This window comes from Neolamprologus multifasciatus, chromosome 10 (genome assembly GCF_963576455.1).
Source record: "Neolamprologus multifasciatus chromosome 10, fNeoMul1.2, whole genome shotgun sequence".
Taxonomy (NCBI): domain Eukaryota; kingdom Metazoa; phylum Chordata; class Actinopteri; order Cichliformes; family Cichlidae; genus Neolamprologus; species Neolamprologus multifasciatus.
In genome coordinates, this window is record NC_140448.1 from 31,932,623 (window position 1) to 31,958,879 (window position 26,257).

Here is a 26,257-nt window from a genome sequence, read left to right on the forward strand (position 1 = left end):
CTGCGCTCGACTACTCCGCCTAGGCTGCACTGTCGAGCGCATATTCACTGAGCGCAGCGCAAGCTAGCAAGACAGAAGCTAAGCTCGTTGCAACATGGCAAATTGAACCTCCCCCACCCTCATTCAGATCTGGCGTTTGGAACTATTTTGGTTTTCATGTGACGTATGACCCTGAAGGTAAGCGCGTCATGGACTAAAGTAAAACAGTATGTTGGATGTGCCAGCAATGCTCAATTACATTGGTGGGAACTAGCGCGTTAGCGCAGTTAGCTCGTTAACGTGTTGGCCGTCCAGCCCCACACACGGGGCGATCCGCGGTAGCTCGTTAACGGAGATTTGCGTGTTGTCAAACTTTCTCTTGGATACTTTAGCAGGTCTGGGATACAGGAAAATACTGTGTGTGGGCACACCCAGACTGCAGGAGCTGATCAAGCTGCAAAATCTGGAGCAAAAGCTTGAGCCAATAAAGAGTCTCTTGCTGGACATTGACCTTAGGTTTGCTCAGTTCTACATCAACGTCATTTCAGATTAACGCTGACAGCACTAGTGGGAACACAACGAATATGACTGCACATTTACTCCGACATCATCCTCGTGCAAAGACAAGTGGAAGCAGACAAAAACAACAAGCACGCATGCTACAAACTTTACCCGAGTCATTCAGACAGCCGTTAGCACATGATTCTCCTTATGGGGACCTGATATGTTTAATATGCTGCTGAGAATATAGCCCAGAAGAAGCGTATAGTAGAGCTTTTATTTTGGAAAGAGACATTTCTCTGTAATAAACTCGCTTTTCCAAAGATGAGTGATTTCTCCATCAGATAGATTTATTATTTTATTACTTTGTTGTTTCAGCAACATTAAATTTAAAAACTGTACTTTTGAGTTAAAATATATATTTATAATTTTAATAAATGACAAATTAAAAAGGCATGAACATTTTTTTGTATCGAAAAAATATCGAACTGTGACAACAAAGTATCGAACCGAACCGTGAATTTTGTGTATTGTTGCACCCCTAATATACATATATATACACAAAGTCACTTATTGATAAATAGCTGAATTAGAAAGAAGTCCATGAGCACAAAGGGTGCAGCTATTGCAGTAAACAGTGTGTTAAGTGGATGAGTTGTACAGAGCGATGGCCACAGGCAGGAATGATCGTCCCTCGTTGGTCGACTCCTCGCTCTTTATTCCGTCTTTACTTTTATCTTTTCCCCTCGCAGCAGCTTCACAGACTTCACTGAAAACTACATTATTGTTTATGAAGACTGCATCAATAATAAATCAAATTAAAAACCAACCGACTTTGAAATAATGTGTCAATACATACAAAATAATATCCTTCTTGTCTCTACAGCAGCAGCAGAATATCTGAGAAATGCACAGGAAAACTTCTCTTTCAAACCATCAGTTTTTAGGTTAACCCTGGTAATGGTGCCAACTTTGTAATTGGATGCATTTAATTAGATCCCCCAACATTCAGTTCCTCAAATCAATTTACTGGCTGAAAGGAGACAAGAACAAAGGAGAACAAAGAAGAAAAGGAAGAAAAGGAGAGGCGAGTGTGAGAGCGAAATAAGGAAAAGGAAAGGAAAGGAGGATGAAGGCTAGGAGGTATTTTAATCCTGAAGTCAGCAACAAATGAAACACTAATGGGCCTGAGCGCACCGTCCCTGCCTCTGTCTTTTCCTGAAAACAATCTGCAAACAGCTACACAACACACAATAAAAGCTTATTAAATGAAATGGGCTTTCATCCATCCTCCTTCATCCGTGCTACATTTAAAATCAGCGCACATTCACAGGAAAAACAAGTCTTTTCACTGTAATCAGTCAGTAATTCTTAGATTGTGTCCAATCAGTGCAGCTCAAGTTGCTGCATGTGTGCAATCAGGGATCCATAGCGTTTGTCCAGCAGAGAAAAGTCGACATCTCTCATCCAATAAAGCTCCAAAACACAGCGACAGCACGAGCATCCCTTCATCCCTCCGCCCCCTTCCCCTCAGGCAGCACATACAATACACTCCTCTCCTACACACCTCTTTGCGTGTAATTAGATTAGGCTGCTCGTACTGCATGTGGCCCACATAATATCTCCAGCGGCTCCATTTTAATTTTCATTCCTCAGCAGCTTTCTGCGGCTCATTAAGGTGGCAATCGTCATGCTTTTGTTTTTGGTTTTCAGCTTTGCTGCTAAACGCTCATCAGCATTTCGCAGCACACTTTGCAAAGATCTCCTGCAGCTGTAGTGACTGTTGTCAGCGCAGCTCAGTGGTGTAGACCTAAAAACTGACACGAGGAGGAGGCTGGGATACATGGATGGGTCGAAAATGTTGATCTTCCCCACAAGAGAAACTGCATCTCATAACAACGATGTTACAAACATGTTGTAACATGAACTTTTTCAGCTACTCTGAAACATCGTTAACCTCCGGTCAGAGCAGCACGCTCTGTTTTGTGCAACTATTTTTAAATCCCGGTAGCTCTGCAACCACATAAGCTAGCACAATAATTTTTTTTGCATATGGAACCGGAGGAGTTGTACTTACATCTTATGCCATCAGCTTGTCCTCGGTCACAGTTTCCTTCCACATATAGCTTTGCAAAAACTGCATAAAAAGCACTTGCAGCAACAAAAACATAATATTCCAGAAACACGCTTTGCTGATCCGATCAGCTGTTCATAACACTTCCTACGTTGGAATAGACGTCAGCGCGAACTATCGCATGTCCGCCATGACCTGCCCGAAACCGGAAGTGACGTCATTTTTGCGGAAATGTAGTTTTTTACCATCAGGGCCTCATGAGCCTATACTGGTGTTTTTAAAAGTTATGTTTGACTTTATGACTTTCTGTGTCGTTTCTGGGATGCTTAGGACTCATATTGCACTGCTGGAAATAGTTTATTTTGATGCATATGCTGCTTTTTTGCAAATTTGCACTATAATATTTATTTTCGTTTTTCCCACAGTGTATAAAAATTGGTGTATTTCAAAAATAAAACTATGAAGACACTCAAAATAAATTTCCTGTGGTGGGAAACTATTTTGTGCAACTTTTTTGTATTTACAGTTTTGAGGGATAAGCCTCTTAAATTTCTCTAACTACAAATATATGTTAAAAAAACAAACGATTTTCAATTTTTTTGTAGTTTATTGCACTTTTTGCAATTTATGTAATTACTATGCACTTAATGCAGACATATTATTAAAATTTGGGCTGTAATGGTTGTATTGATGTATAGCAACTTGAAATGCTCCCAAAAATGGCTCCACAGCATGTAAACATATAATATAAGCTCTGGCGGACTTGGTTCTATGGTAGGTCTTAAAGGGTTAATGATAATATGTAACCTACCCCTGTGCTTAGGAGAAAAATAAATGGACTTTTTCGAGGGAAAACAAATATAAATGTTGTTATATTATAGAGTATCAGATGTTTTTGTATTTTATTGACAAAACTTCATCATCCATGTATTGTCTACCACGTATCCTTCTTAGGCAGTGGCTTTAATCATTTAATGACATCCACAAGTAACCAGGGTTTGGGATCTACATGGGATCAGTGACTTGGACACTTTCTCAATCAACTCAGATTTGTGTTGGAAAATCTGCCTGTCTGGGTGAAGCCAACTACTCTACTATAGGTAATAAATGCTATTTGGTTAGGACCAAGTCTACAGGTCTAGAGATTGGTCAGTGACCAATTAATGCGTGATGTCTGAGAGTTGTGTTTGCATAATCGAAAAGTGGTCACGTTTGGTTTGCATGGAATCATGGAAGCACACAAACACCAAATATTCAGTAAGTGTTAGAGAAACTGTGAGAGCTGGCCTTCAAAGAAAGATCTTTAGTTCTTTTGGTTGCAAGAAATACACAACTTTAGGGCACCTGCAATAATCTGCTAGTTACAAGCAGGTTTTTGGTGCAGCCCCCTTTTTCCAGCTGATGTCACTCAGCGACTGTCATTCAACCTCTAACCGCCAGTCTCCAGCCGGTTGGAGAATACACATCTTTCCTGAGTGATCGGTAAGTTCCTGGGTCGCTGAGCAGTATCTGGGTCTGTGTTACTGAGAACTGTACTGGAGAACTTCAAGACATGTTGAGGAGGTCATTAATCCATTTAAATCAGGACACATCTAAAACCTGCAGGACCCTCAAGGCCTGGAGTTGGACACCCTGCCTTACAGCAACAAGTCCCTTGGCTTAAAAGCATCGGCGGACTGCAGCACTTCCACGTGGAGTTTTACAGGTTATCTCCAGGTACTTCTGCTTCTCCCCACAGACGTGTTGGGCCAGGTGGTGATTCTACACTGTCTGTGATAGTCTGTGTGACAGAGTGTACCTCGTCTTTAACCTGCCTGTGACCCTAACATGGATCAGCAGAAGAAAATGGATGGATGGAGGTTACTCTGTTGGGCCTGCGTTAAAATGCAACGCTTTCCATTTTTAAATGTTATCTTGGTTGTGAAGGTGTCACGTCTTTTCTGAAAGCGCTTAAGAACATCTGTGCCATGGAAAAATGTTTCATTTTGAAGTAGATTTCAAAGCTACGGAGCCCCTCTGATGACATGGTCCAAAAAATAAATAAATTGTGGCCACAAAATACTATTTCGTGCCCTCGAAATACTTATACTAATGCTAATTTGTGGGCACATATTGGGTATAACGTGGCAACGAATTACGCATTTGTGGCAACGAAATAGATAACGTGCGCACATCATATTGATACAATTCCTGGACAGCTGCGTAGAGACATAAGCATAAGAGTAGGCTAAACCTATACACCATGGACAGAGACGGTCTGATTGAGTTTTATTTTAGGCTGGGAAAGAGCTACAAATGCATTTTGAAAAGCCTGCAATGCAAGGAACCATTATTACGGAGAGATAAGATAAGATAAGATAAGATTTTATTGTCAACCAACTGCAAGGGTCTGGGGAGGATCACGGTTATCGGTCAAGTGTTTTGTGGCCACAATTTATTTATTTTTTGGATCATGTCATCAGAGGGGCTCCGTACAAAGCTGAGCTGACTTTAATGAAAAAGAAATGGGGACATGTTTCCATGTGCAGGAATAAATCAATACATTTTCTCCTGCTAATGTCAGTAAATATGAGTAGATTTAGACGGACATCTGAACAATGGGAAAGTTATTGGCACACAGGTATGTGTGATTTCTGGAAAACCACAGCAGGACTTAATTTCAAATAAGTCAGAGCAGATCAAAATCAAAGAAACCAAGACTGAGCCAGTATCAGCAGAATCCACCATGTTGTCCTGGTCTGATATGTCATTTTTACACTGGCTGAAAGAAACGCAGCAGCAGCTCTTTGTTGTTCCAGTGACCATCCTTTCTACTATCCAGCCCACACTCACACAGGCAGAGCAGAGCTGCAGCAGGCTCGCAGCCCTTCTTGGTTTCCCAGTGGCAGGTTTCTATTTAAAGTCCCGGGTGTCGGACCTTCCCACCGGCGCATGGATGTAGCGTAGCGGGTGCAGCTTTTTGACAGAGGAATCTGTGCTGCAAAATTAGCTTCTTATTCAGGGGACATTCGAAAACCAGACAGGAAGCTGTGTTATCACCACCTACAGGCTGAGACTCTCATTGGCCCTCACAATACAAACATGCTGAACACAGTTAATGTCTATTATGCTATTTTTAATGACATGTTTAAAGAAATAGCTCAAGATCAAAGCACTAAAGAAAACTCTGTGGATGATGAAATTATGTTACATTATCAAGTGTTCGCTTGAGCAGTGTGTAAACCATCGGATATTTTAAGTAAGTTCATCTTAAAAGTGACAAATTGCTTTGAATTTTCCAGCTTTAGCACCTGACATCACTACATGAGGCTCTAGCAGCTGAAAACGTGAGCGGTTTAATCCAAGACTCTTCAGCTGGGATGTGGAGGAACGGGAGATTCATATGGTGTCAACATGGACCAAAATCTCTGCAGAATGTTTGCAGCTTTAAAGCTGCTCTGAAGGCAAAAGGGCCTCGAACCCGGAGCTAGCGAGGATAACAACATAACAACACAGAGCGTCACTTTAAGGCGTGCTTCTTTCCATCTTTCATGATGTCACACATTCCTAAAATAATGTTTGCATTAAACAGAGACCACAGATTATTCTCCAGAACATTTTACACTGAAATGTGCTCAGAGTCAGAGACTCATTAGCAGTTATTAGTCCTCTTATCTTTGCTGCACTGACTGGTTTGAATCCAGTGGTGGTTCCTCACAGACCTGCAGGCTTCAGCTCTGCCCTGAATGATGCATGATTACAGAGAGAGAGAGACACGTTACAGTAATGCTTCCTCTCTCGCTCGCTCTCCCTGCAGGTCACACAAAAATGTCGAGCTGCAGGAAAAAAAAAAATTGGGATTCCACTACACCAGCCAAAGGTGTAGCCATGGCAACAAGCATCAAAGATGATGGTAGCTGAACTGGCCTTTGTGAAAACACACACACACACACACACACACACACACACACCTACACACACACACACACACACACACACACACACACTGACAGGTGAGGTGAATCACATTCATTATCTTGTCACCCTGACACCTGTCACACGGGGGATATGTCAGGCAGCAGGTGAGCAGTCACCTCTGGCAGATGATGACGTGATGGCAGCAGGAAAAATGGGACGCATAAGAGCCTGAGTGACTTTGACAAACTGTGGGGGCTATGACTGAGTCAGAGTGTCTCCAAGATGGCAGCACTTCCCACTGTGCAGCGGCGTCCTGTAGGCATGGGCGGGACGTCAGAGAACTCAAAGACAAAGTGCACCCAGCCAGCATGGACGAAGCTGTGGGCTCCTAAACTTGCTCCTCCCTGTTTGTCGTCACCATTGACACATACGCACATCTCACATCCAGCTACAACCGATTTTCAAACACCGTCTTTGTGCAGGACTGTAAACTACGGAGGGAAATCCATGTTGGACTAACAAGAACGACGCTGGGTGTAACCCTGGCCTCCCACCTTCACTGTGATGTTGCCTCAGTCACATATACGATTTTCCACATGCTTACTTCTGAAGGGAGCAAGTGAAGGAAAAAGGAAGCCAGTGTGTGAGGTTAACAGACTCGTAGCATTGGACATTCCTGACTCTTTCCTGCAGGAGAATCAGCGTCATGGTGACATTTTCTGTGCCGATCGAGCTAACAAGCTACTAGAAGAAGGATTTTCTGCATATCCTCGTTATCAAGGTTATTATCGTTAACGAAAACTAACGAAATAACGAAAACTAGAAGTGAAAAAACATTTTTGTTAACGGAAATAAAAATAAAAACAAAAAAAGGAAAACTAACTAAAACTGTAATGAGTGTTCACAAAACTAACTAAAATTAACTGAATTTATAGCAACAATGTGTTTAGTTTTCATTGATGTGTGCGTGTCATACAAGAGTCAAGGGTGAAAATGAAGTTTAGTTTACAGATTTTTTTCTTGCTGTGTCTCATTATGCCAGCAGGTGGCAGCACGTTAGTCGAGTCGTCTGTGTCGCTGCTCCGTCCACGCGCAGAATCATGTCAGGAAAAGTCGGGAGCCAGAGTCCAATTTGGGATTACTTTGAATATGACTGTGTTTTGGATAAAGCAAGTGTCTTGTAGTGGAAAGAGACAAATTATGAGGGACATTTCTAAAGGGAAAAAATCCCACAAACCTTACAGTGCACTTGAAAAGCTCACACAAGAAGGCTAACCTAGCTTAGCTTGAGAAGGTAAGGGAGCACACTCAACCCTCATCCCCAGAAACAGAAGCTAACCCCAGGCAAGGCAGCGTGATGCATCCCGAGACAACAGGACGGGGATATCTACACAACTGTGTGAGTCAATTACCTTCAAAAAGTTTATCAATTCACTTGAACCAAAATTACGAACACCCGGTGCTGCGAGAGTTAATAGTCTCATTGGGGCCAAGATATACATTTTATAGTTGCCTGGTATCAATGGTTGTTCATCTGCCTTTATTTATTTATTTAAAGAGCCCATAGGTGGGAATGTGAGTTGTCTGTCTCTGCGTGTTAGCCCTGCGACAGACAGGTGACCTGTCCAGGGTGCAGTATGGTAGCTGGAATAGCAACATACCCAAGGATGAGCAGAATGACTGATATGATGAAACTGGGATTTTGTTACACTTAATTATTGCAAACACAACTAAAACTATAACTGAAACTAATCAAAACTAAACTGAAACTAAGGATTTTCAAAAAAATAAAAACTAAACTAAACTAGCAAACAATTGGTAAAAACTAATTAAAACTGATATAAAATTGAAAATCTGACGTCAAAACTAAATAAAAATAAAAACTAATGAAAATTGTAAAACTATTAAAACCCTGCTCCTTATTAAGACGGACACATGTGCAGACATGTGGACACAGCAGGGTTCAGTGTAAGATGGGTGGCAGGTCATGTTAAGAAGCAATGCAAAAATATTGGAATAGTTTCAGAAAGAGAGACTTAATTAGAATATATTAGTGTTTTTAAGAACAACCTCAACACGCAGCGTTAGCGGCAGAACAGAGCTGGGACTCAGTGTCATGTTGAGTTAGCTGACCCGGACAGCACGAGCACTCAGGTGTCAGGCTCAAGCTGTGTTTAAAGGCTGATTAAAATGTGCTGTGACTATAAAACACCACACAGTGTCTGCTCAGCCTAATGAAGCCTGCTGGGAAAATAAAGTGTGCAAGTTCACATTCCCCAACTCTGACATGGAGGTGGAGGAAAATCTACTCATTATGCAGGTTTTAACCCGCCATTAGCATACATCAGCTGGTGTGTGTGTGTGTGTGTGTGTGTGTGTGTGCAGCACAGCCAGGTGTCCAAATGTCCCCGTCAGCCATAAAGCAGCAAAAACGACTGAATGCTCACCAACAATTACAGAAGTGTGTGTGAGAGAGGAGCTGCTCAAAGACACCTCACAACTACAGCTAATTACACACACACACACACACACACACACACACACACACACACACAGCTGTACACACCTGCAGCCAGTTTAAAACCAATGATGATGATTAATGGATTTCCTCAGCTTCACCTGAGTGTAATTTAACGTTGGTTAAAGGAACCTGCACCAGCAGCCAGAATCCACCACACTGGACAGTTGTGACCTCTGACCTCCTGGAGGTTTGAGTTGGGTTACACTGCAGCGACCTCTGAGGCAGCTCCTCCAAGTTGGCTTCATGAAGCTGGAAACAAACGTGAGTCATTCCTCACAGATTCCCAAACATCCACCTCTAAAGGAGAAATAAACGTTCTTACAGCCTCCTATTAAAAACTTAGACCCCTGGTGGGGTTTGTCCCCTCTGGAGGTGGTCCTGAGGGTCACTGACCCACTACTGACCATCTGAGTCATCACAGGAGCCACGCTTCAACCCCCCCTCACACCTAGCTCCAGGTGACGTCAGTAGATCATTTGATACGGTAAGGTCGGGTCTCAATGGTCGTGTCCAAATTCATGGGCTGCATCCTCCTGAGGACCCGGCCTTCGCGGTCTACGTGGGCCGGGTCCTCAGAAGGTCGGGTAGGCCGGAAGTAAACGGCCGTGAAACTGGACGGTCTCGCCTTCTGATTAGCGTCACCGCGGTGTCGGTGGAGTTTAATAAACTCGTCCGTCTGCTCCTTGCTATATAAATATAACAGGACACTGGAGTAAACTCTCGACCGTCTCACACTTCTGTTTAATCAGTTTTCTGTTTGACGTTTATTCAGCTGTGTGAAAACCACCCGAGGGATTAATAAAGTTTTATTTTATCTAATCTAATAACTTTAATCTCAGCCAAACCGATTTACTCACGAACAAACAAAACACTGAAAAAAGCCCAACAATAACATGTTTAGGTTGTCTAAGTCACTTATATATTACGTTTAACCCGAGCAGCGAAAGTCCGCGGTGATCTGAACATGATGTGCCGGGAGTTGTGCCGTTCTCGGCGGCTTCAGTGACCCTCGAGCTCCTGGCGAGCTGTCGAGCTGGTGGGTAGCAGACGTCTCCGAAAACGTCGAAGCACTTTTGCAAATATGTGATATCTTGATAAACGAGCAGATATTTGATGTTTACACAGCTACTTACTCGCCTGAAAATATGTTAAAAGTTTATTTTGTGACCCAGAAAGATTAGTAAGAGTGATTTTAAAACTTAGTAGCGGCCGCCATTGTTGGAAGCTGGAGTTTGGCTGGGCCCCGCTATGAATTCTGGGATATGGTAGGCCACGAAGGACACACCCGACCCATCCTTCAAATTCAGGGAAAAGGAGGACGCATTTGTCGGCTGCATTCGGAGGAGTCTACGAATTTGGACAGCCTTCGGCGCGTCGCTGTGACGTAATCGGTCTACAAATGCGTCCTCAGGAGGAAGCAGCCCATGAATTTGGACACGACCGTTGTGTTTGAACCTTAACCCCGGCACTTTTAACACACCTTGGCTCGTGTGATGACTTACAAGATCAATAGCAGGTCAGTGATGTCTTCACACACACACTGGTCTGCTGTGTGTGTGTGTGTGTGTGTGTGAGGACCCTTTATCCCAACAGTAACATGAATCTTAAAACAACTGAACCCTCAAACTGAGGCAGCTTCGAGTCACTTCCTGTGAAAAGGCGAAGCAGATGTGCACACACTCACAGCTGTCTGTCCACACTTTCCTCTCCACGGCTGGATAAACTCGTGTCTCCCTTGACAGAGTTTGACTCTCGTCTCCCAAAATAAAACGTCTGGATCTATTTTAACCAAAGCGCAGCTCTTTAATCAGGATGAGAACAAAACCATTAAACAAAAAAAACATCTGCTCGCCGTTCAGACAGCGGCCTCGTTCCTTCAGCGTGTTTGACAATCAGGAGGAAAAAAGGTTTTTAAGATTTCTAAATCAAACCTTTAAGACTTCAGAGACACTTTTTTGCTAAAATAAGAAAAGAGAACTGCCAGCTGGGTGTTGAGGCTCCATGGACGGGAACTTCCTGTCGTCTGTCTGATAAATTTCCCATAATCTGAGTGTTACAGGGACGACTCACAGATCGGAGGCGTCTCAGCACTCCACTGCTGCTGTTATCTGCAGACCTGAGTCAAAGCAGCGGGGCTTTATTCAGGGGCTTAACAAAACTCCTCCTGTGTATCTTTTATTTCAGGCTTTCCTCTCTGCTGGCCAGTAAAACCTCTTTAGATTCACCAACAGTGTAATGATGCCAGACGTCTGAGGGGCTCCTCACAGAGGAAACTGTCTGATCCTGGATCACAGGCACGAACACCTCCGAGAGATAAAAACGCCCATCCATCTCGGCACACGTCCTGTCAGCGTAGCGTAGAATCAGGTTTCTTTTCATCTGTTTTCTCTCACCCACTGGAGTCCGCTGCATTAACCCTCACGTGCCTCTGCCTCCCTGCAGCAGGACCTTGCTCTGGGATCTGGTTTGACTCGTAGAAGCTGTTTTGCAGGCTCCTCATTTATGAGCCATGGCTGGTTGTTACCCCTCAGACATGATGTCTTGATGATATGTGGCGTTAAAACCGAGCAGAAACCTCTGAAGTTGAAAACATGAAGCTGCAGCTCCTCTAATGGTCACCGACTCCCACAGACATGTTTGACATGACTGAGATCTGTAAAAGGCGACCGTGTGTTTATAAATGTAAACTCCAGCTCCGTGACTCTGAACTCAGATGTTATTGAACACGTTCTTGCTTCCTTTAAGCTGCTGATGATAGCTGCTTGACCACAGCGCTCTTCTCGTTCGGTGCTGAAGGTGATGAAGATGTCCTGACTCTCCTGTAGCTGGAGAACATCGCGACCACAAAATAGGAAGTGAATGATTGTGACAGGCTGATATGCTCTGCCTTTGATTTCTGTTGCTTTCACCAAAAGTAATCATTCAACACCAGAGATGGGCAGTAACACGTTACTGTAATCCGATTACTTTTTTCAAGTAACGAGTAAAGTAAGGGATTACTATTGCAAAAACGGTAATTAGATTACCGTTACTTTCCCGTAGGAACGCTGCGTTACTGCGTTACTAAAACAGTGATTTTCTGCGAGAATGTCTCATGACAGTGACGTAAGCGAGTGCGACGTTTGTGACAACAGCTGTGTGCAGATCAACAATGGATCATATATCAGTGCAGAGAGAGTATGAGCGTGCAGCGTTTAAAGCGTGGAAGTACTGACCTTACTTTGAGTTTGATTCCATAAAAAGTGACAAAAACATTAGTGTCCGTTGTGCGTGGGAAGAAAACTTCTTTTTACAGAGAAAAAACCCCTAAACTTCCGAGCAAACACCGAGTAGCTACGACGTAATGGGAAACTCACAGAGAAACTCGCGGATTCTTCCACTGACCGCTGCACACCTGCACCAGGGTAACCCTCCGCCTACCCCACTCCTGCTTTACAGGTGAAAATAGAGCAACAGGACCGCTAGTCTTTGACTTTATTTATTTTCTGCTGTGTTTTACTTGCATCTATTTGAAAGACTGAGTGTAAACACACAAAATATTTTATTTTATGTGCTGGAATGTGCAGAAAATAGGTTTAAATGTTAAACTAATTTCTTCCAGTCAGAGAATGTTGCAGATAATTAAATGTTTGCTTGATGCATAAAGTTAAAAGATTCAAACTAATAAAACAAGTTTTCCATTTGATTACATTTTGTATGATGATTATGCAGAAAAAGTAGAATTGGGCTGAAAGATCTATCACTTTATCACCTATTCATGTTGTAAATCATGTTTTTAAAAAGTAACTAAGTAACTAAGTAATTAATTACTTTTGAAAAAAGGAATCAGTAAAGTAACTGGATTACTTTTTTGGGGAAGTAATCAGTAATTAGTTACTGATTACTCTTTTAAAGTAACTTGACCAACACTGTTCAACACCACCACGCCTGCTCACTATATCAGCAGAGCCTCTCCTGTTTGTGAGGTTTGTATTTAGTGTTGAGCTTCGTGTGTTTACCCAACATGAAAAACTGAGAATTGTATTTTAAGATATGAACTGTTCTGATATTTGGTTTGGGCCTCGGTGCTTCTCCCTGAGGTCACCAATGTTCTACAGCAAACGTGTTTTATTTGCAGTTGCATGATCAGTTTCATCTCCGTCCATCACGCTCTGCACTTCCTCTTCCCTGCTCCTCTTTTTCTGCAGCATCCAAATAACCATGGCCCCCAACCCTTCCCCAAACACTAGGTCAGCACTCCTTCATGCAGACGCCTCATAGTGAATTTTACTGTAACCACCGCTGGCTGGGCACCGTAAGGAGGTCCTTTCCTCCAAGTTCTCCTGACCCTGTTACAGAATACCAATTAAAACATTTTACATTCTTGGATGCATTTATTTATTAACTTTTATTTTACAAAACTTAAGCAATGGATAAGTTGATCCGGAAGTTGCCTTGAAAATAAAAGAATGATTCCCAGTTTGTTCCTCACTGCGGGAACACAGTGTGTTCATTTAACACAGCTATCAGTGTGGTGCTCAGCACGGGGGCAGGTCCATTAGGACTCCACAGGAAACTTGCTTTAAAGGTGGGTGTGGGTGTGGGTGGGCTAACTTTAATGTTTCATAAAATAAAAAGTATAACTGTCATGTATGAGAACACACACTGAGGCACAGAGGTGCTGACGACGCAGCAAATTCAAGAAGAAGCAGCTCACCTTAAACCCACGATTACAGGGTTCGTGTTTCTGAGAGATCCCAGGTTTGTTTTCTCTGTTTCTTCAGTTTAAAGTAACACACTGGTGAGACGTGACTGAAAAGTTTCAGAGAAATATCAACCATCACTTGGATGGTTTGGGAACGCTTGCTGTCTCCATGTCCCTCTAACAGGAAACACCAGGAAACGGTGGAAACCTGCAATTTTAAGAGAAGAAAAATGGCAATGAGGCAAACTGCATCATAAATGATACTAAACAAGTTGATTGTACTTCTGTGGTGGAGGTTCCTGGTCAAAATGTGCATTTGTAAGGTCACAGGAAACTTTCTTTATCTGTTGGAGGAAGTCTGACTGAAAGGACATTTTCACTGATCGTGTTCAGACATTATCTGAATGATTTAGAGGAAGGAGGCAGGAAAAGAAAAGCTGGAGTTCCAAAACAGAAAAGAAGGAAATGTTAAAAGTAAAAGATGGAAGTTTACAAAGAGACAAAAAGCAGTTTTAAAGAGAGCGACGGGAGGAAGGATGAGTATTTTTACCTCAGATTACTGCCGTCCAGTGAGAAAGAGGAGAACAAAAGGAGGAAGACAGATGGGGGGATGAAACACAAGCAGAAAAAAGCTGCAGGAACAAAGAAGATTTTGCAGCTCAGCAAAGCGAGCGTGAGCGTAGAGCGAGCGGAGGACGGCGGCAGCAGAAGGTGTTGGTAAACAGACAGTTTGAAGCAGGTTAATGAGCCGACATAAAACAGAATGACAGAGTGAGGCTGGTAATTAACAGCGTTACAGGCAGGCCTGCGACACCTCTGTTACATCATCCAATCAAGTGGGTGGAAAATACCCAACGTTCGTGCTCCCGTATAGGGTTTGTCTCCTTGTTGGAGACCATCATGTGATCAGGAACGCTTTTACTGGGAAGAACGACGACTCGAGGAGGTTCAGCTGCAGCGTCAGAGCAAACAAGCACAGAGTGAAACACGTCTGACGTCAGTTTTCTTTCTTGTTTAGCATCAGATGCCAAACACCGTGTTCTAGATATTGAGCTATAAAGTGATGTTAGCATAAAATGTAGCTTCATCTGCAGTTTGTTCGATATTTCATAGATTTACAATAAAAAAAATATTTTTATTTCTTTTTATATTTCTTTAACGGAGACAGACTTTTTGAAGTGGTCTTGAGCAAAACTTCTTCAGGTTTCTGAGAGTTTTTCTTCAAACATTGGCTGCTTTTCCACACACACACTCTTCCAAAATTGGATAAATAGTTGAGTGGGTCAGTCTATTAGCCTGCTGTAACCTTTGGGTATTAATTGTTGGTAAGAACTTGTCACGGTCCTGGATCAGTGACCCAGAGTTTTGAGTTTCTTGTGCCTCTGAGTTTTCTGTATTGTGTTCTCTTTGTTGTCCAGCTCATTCTTTAGTTTGGTTCGGTTTTCTTGTATTCTGTTTAGTTCTCTGAGTATTTAGTAGCTGTCCTCTGAGTCTCTTAGTTGTTGGTGTTGTCTGTGTTTCTTAGCTGCTCTGTCTCCCCTAGTCTAGTTTGCGTCTGTGCTAGTTCCTGTTTTACTTTGAAGGTCTGTGTCTCATGTGAGTGTTTCCTACTTTGCTTCCTTGTCTCGTCAGTCCTGATTTCTCCCAGCTGTGCTCTCCTTCTGTGTCTCATTCCCCTCGTTACTTCCCGGTGTATTTAAACCCTGTTTCTCTGAGTCAGTGTTGCGTCGTCCGTCTTGATGTGTGGATCTCCCCGTGAGTCTTAGTTCGTTATTTCCCAGTTTAGTTTAGTTTGTCTGTGTTTTTCCTGCCAGCCAATAAAGCTGTGACTTTGAGTTAACACCTTGAGTCTGAGCGCCTGCATTTTGGGTCCTACTCCTGCCACACTGCACTCCTCGACAGAACTAGAAAACTGAGGAGCTGTGATGGTGATTGGCTGCCTGGATGGATGGATGAACTGTTTACTATGAAAGAAAATATTAAAGTAAGTAAACAGTAAGGAAGCAGATATGGGAACAATTGTGGCAGTTACTGTTAATTATCAAATGATAAATCAACAAGGAGTCTGTTTATTGCTGAGTCCATCTGCCTGAATCAGTAAAAACACAAAAAACTAAACGACTCAAACGCTTCAAAGAAACTCAAACGGTCCAGCAGGCAAACTGGGAAAACACTTTTAATGAGACTATACTGGAGTTCTGCTCAGGTCTAATAAAGACGACTGGCGTCATGTTACAGAGACTTCAGTATCCTCTTAAGTCTAAAGTAATTAGCCGTTTCTGGGTCTAAATGCTCCCTCAGCGCCCAAAAGCAAACAAACCCTGAAGGAACATCGAGGGTTGGAAAGAGCGCGGCGACAGGAAAGCGTCAGTGAGGCTGTTGTCATGGCATGTTGAGGTAAATCGAACCACTGAGCTGACAAATGAAAGTCTTCTCCATAATGTCCCAGATGATTAATGGTTGACAAAATATTAGTATACTCACTATATCATTGCCAGGACTCTTGACCTTTAACCTCTGACCTCATTGTTAGGCTGTTTTGCTGTTCAGTGACTGCTTTCACGTCAGTGTTGATATTGGCAGATGCTCAGAATCAAGCCAGTGGGAGCGTATTGAAAACAGGAAACTCACAGTCCAACCAACGCTGCGTCCGGTTATAGTCCGCAGCTTTCTAGAAGTTTCTCTTAGAATGGATGTCTCGATGCACGCTCAATCATGCACCATCTGATATCCTCGTGTTGGTGTTGTTCCCAGATCATCATACTAAAGGTTGTTCCAGGATCAACATTGCAAGTGACCAATCAGAATGTTGTGATGTCATACTTTTGCGACTTCGGGAAAAACCGGCGTAAAACAAAAAACTGTACTTAAGCTGCGAGAAACCGCCTTTGTCCGCCGATCAACAGACCCTGACCCTTTAATAAACGCTAAGCAGAATTGATATTGTCCTTGCAACATTGGAATTTCATAAATGCACGAATGGCTTGGCGCGCCAAAGAATAACGTCACAAGAATGTGATTGGTCACTTGCAATGTTGATCCTGGAACAACATTTACTATGTTGTTCCAGGTTCAACCCCCTAACCCTGACCAACACCAACACGACGATATCAGATCATCCCTCAATCATCCAGGTAAGTAAATCCCAAAAGGTTGATTCTGTTCATCTGGACGAAGCGCTACGTTGGGTCTTTTTGGTCTTAGCGTCGATGTTTGAGTCCCTCGTCTGCACAGACCCTCCAGCCATCAGACATTTGTGTCACTTTCTGTTTTTATCAGACATCTTTTGGCAAAAATGAATTCCCTCTGAAGGGTTCTTCTTCGGAGATATCGTGAAGAGCTTCATTCAAGAGGGATTCACAGTAAAGCCTGCATGTCGAACAGAAACAGCCGGGGTGATTCAGGCATCTGGTAAAAAAGCCTCTAAGTGAGGAGTTTCAGGCAGGCCCTACCAGGAGGAAGCTCTGGGGCAAACCTGGGACCGTCTGGAGAGACTAGATCTCTTGGCTGCTGTGGGAATGCATCAGTGTCCCAGATGTCCCAGACTTTCCTTTCCCAAGATAAGAGTTGGCGTGGGAAAGGAAGGTCTGGGACTCTGTGCTTAGAGTACTGGCCCTGTAACCGAGCCTGGATAAGAAGCAGAAAATGGACAAATGAAAATTAAACCAATCAGATGTAACCTGTGAATAATTCCACTTTTCCGAGTCCTGTTTAAAGTGAAACTTCCTGCTAAATATTTGCCTGATAATTAGACCCTTTACAGCATTTTCTCACCCTGTGAAACATAATTTAAATGTGTCACTTCTCTGTCAGCTGTGAAAAGACAGAATAATTACAATTCAGATCAAACAAAGTCGACGGGAAACCTCACTCATTGTGTCTGATATTCAAATTCAGACACATGAAGACTCGTGCGTCTTTGAGCTGTCAGGTCTTTCCGACAGTCCGGACTCCCACGCGACATGAATGCAGCATGAAGCTGTCACTGCTGGCAGCACAGTTCCTCCCTCGTTATTATTGTAAGTCTCACATTTTCATCTCTAAATCTTTGCTTTCTCTTCTGGATGTTTGCGGGAGCTTCTTTATTGAGGTCGGCTCGGTCGAGGGCACAGACGGGCTCTGCTGAGCCTTTCGTTTTGTTTTTTAGGTCACTGGGATGCTTTCATCTGACATTTGGACGGAAATGAGATGCCAGCAACACTAATGCCCTCCTGAGACGTGGTAATATCAGTAAGGCTTCTTCACCAAGCTCATCGCACTTTTCCACTTTTATTAAGCTGTGTGTGTTTGCAGTACGCAGTGTTGGGGAGTAACAGAATACATGTACCGCCGTTACGTATTTAAAATACAAAATATGAGTAACTGTATTCCGTTACAGTTACCGTTTAAAAAGGTGGTATTTAGAATACAGTTACTTTGTTGAAATAAATGGATTACACGGCGGTACTTCCCTGTTTCATATTGTGGCGGGTCAGGACTGTTTGGGTTTTGTTTGACAGCTACGTTCTGTTGTTCCAGGCGGCAGCGTTACGGTTGCCATGGTTACAGGGTGACACTCTCTCTGCGTGTTTCCTGGGTGAGAGAGGCCTTTTTGTTGTTGTTGTGCTAAGCTAATAGGCAGAATGCTACAGGCATAGCTCTAAAGAATGTAGCATCATGGGCAGTGTAGTCCGTGCTGCAGGGAGAATGGACTGCCATACACGTTATGTGTCTGTGAGCGAGGGAGGGAGAAAAAGGAAAAGTACGAGCTGTCATCGAGCAGAAACGGGAGCTGGAAGCATGTAAATATAATAATAACCACTGCAGCCAAGAAGAGAGCCTGACGAGCCCAGCTGTAAGTAAGCTATTAAGACTCGACTGTACACCGTGTTCGTGTTTTCCTCTGAAACAATAAGTTCTGTTGGAGCAGCCTTTCAACGCCTCTCTCTGTCTCTGCTAGCAAAGTTGACCCAGACAACAAAGTAAAGCTAGTTTTCAGCTACGAGCCGACACAGAACCCACCGTATTAGCCAGAGGTCCCTTTACTACGGTTCGGAGCCGCGGACCTTCAGTAACAGTAATAAATCACAGCAATAGTACATTCATGTAGTTGTAAACAGCATGATAATATATTAAGTAATCCAAAGTATTCAGAATACGTTACTCTCATTGAGTAACGTAACGGAATACGTTACAGAATACATTTTGGGGCATGTAATCTGTAATCTGTAATGGAATACATTTTAAAAGTAACCTTCCCAACACTGGCAGTACCTGAACAATGATTGTGATCTTTGTAAGCGTTGCTGATCTCTGACTTTTCATCTGGCACCGATACATGGATACCACGAGGCCCACTCTCAAGCACATGTCACAGGCTGTTTAAGGGGAAATATCTGAAAAAAGTCTAACATGGGCAAATCAGAGGCAGCTGGACTTCTTTTAGGTTCATGAAGATGTTTCACCTCTCAGAGCTTATTCCCTAAAGCTGATGGGGGCACAAACCAGTCAGTGTCTCTTGAATTCAAATTGGGATCTGGTTCCACAGAGAAGGCCAGATAGCTAAAGGCTCTGCCTCCCGTTCAACTTTTGGAAAGTATATGACAAGTAAACCTGCAGCCTGAGCGAGACGTGCTCTGTGTGGATACCGTAGATTATCAGGAATTAATGGTAAATGTTATTTTTTATATTTCTGGCAGTTCAGCCCCAACTAGGGCTGGACTATATCATACCGGTCACGGTAACACCGGTGTAATGTTGGGCAACGATAGGAAAATGAAATATGGCAATAGAATATGGGTAAAACGCGCATGTGCAGGGCCTTTGTTTACATGCGCACATGCAGTGTTGCCAACTTAGCGACTTTGTCGCTATATTTAGCGAGTTTTCAGACCCCCTAGCGACTTTTTTTCTAAAAAAAGTTGCTAAAAAAGACGTGAAAGCACATATCGCTTTTACTCTCAACAAGCAGCGGGTGCTGTAACGCAGTCAGTTCTTCTTTTACTCTTATGCTGTTTTGTGGATCACAAGGTTTAAAACTACTTATAAACACACACACACAAAGTAACTCCACCAGAGTGCCTATTTCGGGTCACTTTTGCCGGTCCAAGCCCGGATAAAGGAGCAGGGTTGGAATTGTGACATTAAAAAACAATAATTGCTAAAAGAAATTTAATTTGTAGTTCTAAATAAATTCTAAATGCATTTAGGACGTTTTTTACTCACTTTATGTCTCGTCCATGATGTTATTTCTCTCTCCAACAACATAGGTTACAATTACATTAGCATGACCAATTATGCAAATTAGGTGATGACGTCATTTAGCGACTTCTAGGACAGCCAATAGCGATTTTCCTTACTGAGGAGTTGGCAACACTGCGCACATGGCGGCGACGCAGAATGAGAAGGGTGAAAGCGGATCGTTGAATGAAACGATGAACCTGAACTGGTTTGTAAAAATGCTGCAGCTTCAGTGGTGGAACTGGTTCAGCTTTGTCCGTCAGATACACAACAAAGCACTATTTTTGGTAGAGCATGCTAGCGGGCCGTCGTTATTACCGTGTTGTTTGGAAAATACGGCACACTTAAAATCAATCCTTTGATTTTTCTGAAAGTCGACAGAGCCCCTTATAATCCCGTGTGCCTTATGTATGAACTCTGGTTGTGTTTACTGACCTCGAAACGATTTTATGTACACGGCGCTCGAAAATCTGTCAAATGTTTCAGTACGACTTTGCTAAGCTACGAAGCCGCACCGCTTGATGGATTGTGGGAGCATTACGGCTATCGTAGGCGGAGCCTCGAGGAGTGATACGTACTGTGCTTCAACATAATATTACCGTATTGTGTGTGTATAACCTCTTTTTAAGTTTTGTGGATATTATACATGGTTATGCTGAGGATATGTCGGCCAGTTTCCACTGGAAATGCCTTTTGGTTAAACTGTCAGCGAGGAATTTGCATTTGCACTGTTACATTTTTATATATCTTTAATGCAGATAAAAAAAAAAAAACCATCTGCTTGTTTAAGTGAAAATACATTGATGGTTTTTTTTGCACCAATAAAGTTGTGGAGTTGTAAAGTATTTTGTCTCGTGTCAATTATATCGTCAGTTATATCGTTATCGCAAATTTTCAAATGTATATGGTGATAAATATTTCTGGTCATATCGCCCTGCTCGAGCCCCAACCACAGACAGTCCAGCCCGTTCTCACTCCCGAGGCGTAACATGCCGACGTTTTGTCACGTCCCGCGGCGTTCCTGAGGAACGCAAAAGGAGACCTTCGGCGTTCTTATGGTACGCGGCGGGTTATGGCTGAAATCCAGTGCAATGATGCTCCCGCGGTAATAGACGTTCCAGCCCTGTATTCCAGCCCTAAACCTAACCTTATCCCTAGCCCTAACCATAACCTTTTTCCCGAGCTTAACCAGGACTGTAATGATGTTAAATAGCGTGTTTCTAAGCGATTTGAAGAAAAAGAGCGAACATGTGTAGATTGAGTCCATACGGTTCTCATATTTCCTCATTTTTCCGAGGTCGTCATTTAGGAATGTGGTGGGTAGCCGAAAACGTAATATGTTGAAGATTTGTCACCTAGCCTAAAATGTGACGCTTTGGGAGTGAGAACGTGTTGGACAGTCACAGACGGCTGTTCCCAAGAATCTATAACAGACAAATCTGTACACGTGAATCATGGGAATCATCGTTTATACTGATTAGCAGGGCTGGGACTCTGGTTTCTGGATGTCCCTCTATGCGCCCAAGAACTCAACTAAGAATCAACCCCCAATGATACTACTAATAATAATAGTAATAATGATAATGATAGAAGTGGAAATCAGCAGAATAAGTCACATCAACACTCAGCGTCCTGAATCAAAGCAGAGTAAAATTGTTGCTACTGTGTTCTGAATCTCAGTCGTTTTTATTTAAGTCATCTGAAACCACAAAGCTGGACGTTTCACATCCAACCACACGCAGATGTCACCACTTGCTTTTCTTTGTGCGGCTCACATGAGATCTAAACCTGGCTAAACGCCATTTCTCTTTGATTCTGTCCATTCTCCACCTTAACAAGAACACCGGGCTCTCCACCACAGGATTGCTGAAATAAAGATGTAGAAAGTTCAGGTGGAGAGTACTTAGTGGTGCTGTATTAGTCGCCTTGTCGCAAATTATTCATCACATTACTGGATGATTTATTAATGCGCCGGCCGGGCAGGGCAGCGGGAGGGGGGAACGGGGGGCGTGCTGCCCTTCAATATGTTCCTGTCTTGTATTATTCATGCAAAAGGCCAAAAGGGGCAGAGGCGATGTCATTTTACTTTTTGGTCACTGAGTAAACACCACCACTGTCCTAGCTTTAGCATGTTAGCGTGGGGGCTGCAGCTGGTGGGGGCGTGTTTGGTTCTCAGGTATTTGGCCAAAAATCAAACTGCTGGAGAAGATGAGTGATAGTGAGAGCAGGAGTCTTTACAGTGTGTTTATTTTGTTTCACCTTCATTTTATCATTATTTTGTGTCTTTTTTGCATCATTAAATGTTTTTTAGTATTTCATGTAATTTTGCGATTTTTACCTTTATTGTGTCATTCGTAGTTTTAGTCGTTTGCTGTGTGTCTTTACACTGAAAGTTATTTTATTTTGCTTTGTGTCTGTAGTGCTTTCCATTTAAATCATACTGTAGTCTTTGTCTTTTCTTCTTCGTTGGTGAGTCTCGAGTCCATTCATTCATTGAAGCTTCTGTTGTCTTTACATCTTTATGGTTATTTTTGTAATTTTTGCGCTACAAACAACTACAAACACAACCCGACAATAAAAAAGGGACACAAATATTGAAGGGAGGAGTCACTTTGCAGGTACCTGTGTTTACTCGAGCCTTCGTTCAATCATCCCCTCTGCCCACAGCAGACTGAAGCCTGGTCTTTTATTCTCCTGCTTCCATATTTCTAACATTTCTTCTTCTTTGGTCTTTTGTGTCTCCTGGAATTTTTCTCTTTTATAGTTCCTCGTCTCCTGAAGGATGTCTTAATTCCTGAAGGATGTCTTAATTCCTAAAATCCAGGATGCACAGGTTTGACCTTTGTAGAGGTTTTTCCCCTGTGAAGTGTGAGAGAGGGGATGAAGAGCTGACAGACGCCGCGGCTCCTCGTGGAAGTATCTTTATATTCAGACATTTGCACACTCTTGCCAGCCTTGTGACAAATTAAACTCATTTTCCCTGAATATAAATGTTATGTTGCATAATTCCAATGAAAATAAAGGGCTGTTCTATTCTATTCTATGATGAACCCTGGTACACTCACATGAAATCAGGGATTAAAACAACAGACAGACGATGAAGCTTTGCTACGTCTGATTTAACTTTGAATTTTCTTTGAAATCTTAAACGTAGATTTTATTAAATACCTGCTGCTTCGGCTTCTCTTGCCGTGACCTCTCATCATATCTCAGGAGATACAACGAAAGGAAAAGAATCAAAGATGTAGAAACAGAGAAGAGATGAGCTTCATCGTTTCACTTCCTGTTTTATTCCTTTCCTGCCTTTGTTACAGTCGTCATCGACATCACCTTTAAACACTTCCTGGTATGTAAACTTCATGTTTTCTCTCTCTTCATTAATCTTAATGCCGTCCCATGATTCCCTGCTCCTCTGTTTTGTGTATTTTCTGCTTCTGTTGCTCCATCTTTGTTTGTTTTCCTTCCTTGTTTCCTACACATTACTCTCAGCAGCTGGGAGACCTCCCGAACTCCTCCTGCTCACGTGCTTTCAGCTCATCATCCCTCTGAACTTGAAGCATCCTCTGTATCTGCTTGGCGATGTGGAGGAGAGGAGGTGAGCCGCACGCCACTGTGGAAATGTTCCTTTAACGTGTGGAGGATGCTGCGTGGGCTGAAGCAGGGCTGTGCGGCTGATTAAGCTTTCAGAGCGTGCGGAGCTGCGCTGTCGGGGCTCCTCCGTCCATTAGGCTCTGAGGAGTTAAATGAGGCGTGCGCCCCCGCCGCTCCGTTCGCCTCGCATTAACACAACACTGGACTCCAACAGAACTCATGCATATGCAAAACTGCATCTCTTATTGTGCTCGAGTAACGAAACTTCATACACTAAAGAGGCAAGAGAAGCGCGCTAAAGAGCAGCGATGAGCGATTGTTGTTCACAGCATCCAGCACATGTTTGGTTTGTGGATGGAGGAGGCGCCCTGCGAGGAGCGCTTCTCTCCACCTTTCTCTTCAGTGTTTCCAGTTTATTCAGGATCTGCTGATATCAAAGCGCCGCCTTAAAGCCGAGTCGTTCTCACAGCGCTGAGCAGGAGAGCTGGGTGGAGCAGGAAGCGTGTGATTTAGTGTTTGATGCCTGCTATTTTAACACAGAGTGAAGCTTTATGATTAAAGGTTGTTCAGTATCTCAGCGTGTTCCTGTTAAATATCCCAGTTTGTTTTCTGCTGCAACTTTTCATCCCCCTGTCAGCACCCGGATCCTGTTAAAGTCAGGAGCTCGTCTGTGACCGAGCGTTTTGATTTCTTATGTTGGAAATATGTTAAGTTCTTGTGTCATCATTAGTTAGGATTTAGTTGAGTTTTCTTATTATTATGTTTGACATGTGTCTCTCTCCTCTCTCCCTCGCTCATGTCAAGTTCATACGGAGCCCCGCAGGGGACATGGGAGAAAAAAAGTTTAAGACGGACTTTTGCGAGATCTCGCAAAACTTTTAGCCGCATTCTTCGGACGCTGGCTCGAAGCCGACCGGGAGGTCGAGGCACGATGTGCCGGGAAAGCGGTGTTCCTCCCGGCTGTAGTAGGTCTCGACCTCCCGTTAGCTTCGAGCTAGTGGGTGTCAGATCTCCGAAAACGTCGGAGCACTTTTGCAAATATGTGATGTCTTGTAAACCGAGCAGGTATCTGACGTTTACACAACTACATTCACGCCTCAAAATATCTTAAAAGTGTATTTTGTGACCCAGAAAGTGTAATATTACAACTAAGTAGCTGCCGCCATTGTTGGAATTCAACTTTTGCAAGATCTTGAGTTAGTTTAGTCACAAAAGTCCGTCTTAATTTTTTTTTTCTCCCATGTCCCCTGTGGGGCTCCGTAAGTTCATGTTTCCTGTTTTATTTTGAAAGTCTTGTGTTTCCATAATCAGTGTGTTTAGTTTTGCTTCCATGTGGCATCTTGTTCATTTGAGTTCTTTGTGTTTAAGTCCTCTGTTCAGTGTCGGTGCGTCTGTTTCCTTCCCTCCATGTTGTGTCAGGTATTCAGGTATCTCCTGATTCTGTTCGTGCTTTTGGGTCCACACCACAAACACACCGGCCTGATGTTTAGAGAAATCTTAACATAAGACAGAGAAGTGCAATTTTAATAATATTTCTCGGGTTTTGTATATGATTGTCAGGAGTGTCGTGTGTGGAGACGAGGAAGTGACCCAAACGCAGGACTCGTGGATAGTGAAGAACTGAAGATGGTTTATTATGAATCGTGGATTGTTACGGCTGTGGCAATGTGTGGGCTGTTCTGTCTGTGTCTCTTTGCTGTGTTTCAGACTCTTTGCAGGTCCCTCCCCCAATGATGAGTAGTGAGCAGCTGATTGGACCGTGGAACACGTGACAGTGTTCAAAAAGCCGCTCTGACAGCTCCCGCCAGAGAGAGAGAGAGAGTGTGGAGTGAGCGAGCAGCTTGACAGCCGACGCGGTCCTGACCCTGGTTACCAACCTATACGTTTGTTGTACCTTTGTGTGAGCGTGCTCTGTGAGAGCTGTGTTAACTTAGTGCCTCGGCACCCTTAGGCTGAAGCGGAAGGGGTGAGCCGCCTTTTTCTTTGGGGACAGTTTTCTCCTGTTTTCCGGGTTAGGGAGCGAGGGCTAGTATTGTTATTTGTTTGTTCTGTTTTCTTTCGTAGGGTTTAGTTAGTTTTCTCTGGTGGGACTTAGTTGGTTTTGTTTATTATTTTGGCCTGGGTTCACCCTGGAGCTGTGCTTCATCACCGTCAATAAATCACCTTTTTTTACTCACAACTGGTTTCGGATGTTTGGCTTGGGAACCAGGGCGGGTATTTGTCTCTCTCTCCTCCAACCTTATGTGCGTCCCTACACGCCTAGACTAGGGGCGTAACATAAATGGGGGCTCGTCCCTTTTCGTTCGTGTGGTTGGTTCGTTTCCTTTTTGCGTTTGCGGTGGGGGGACGGCGTTGTGAGTTTCGGTGAGTTTTTGCTTTGTTCGTGATGTCGTTTGACATGGATGATTTTGCGCGGCAGCCTTCCATTGAAAAGTTGGAGCGGTGCACAAAAGCAGATTTGTTAGTAGTGGCTAATTTGTTCAATGTGGATGTTCCGCTGCATTCTAAAAAGGCAGAAATTAAACAATGTTTGATAGAGACGCTGGTGGCCCGGGGAGTGTTTGGGAGGCACAAATCCTCGCCGAGTGGGTCTGGGGGTTTTGAGTCGGCAGTGGGGGCGGACGCTGCTGGGGCCGTCCCGAAACCTTCCAAGGGGCGGGTGGCGTCGGGGGCTGACGCTCCTGTCGCCGTTCAGTCTCCTAGGTTTGACCCGACTGGCCAGGCTGCGGCGGGTTTGGTGACGGAGGATCTCAGGCTTGCCCTTCGCTTGAAGGAGGTGGAGCTGGAAGCT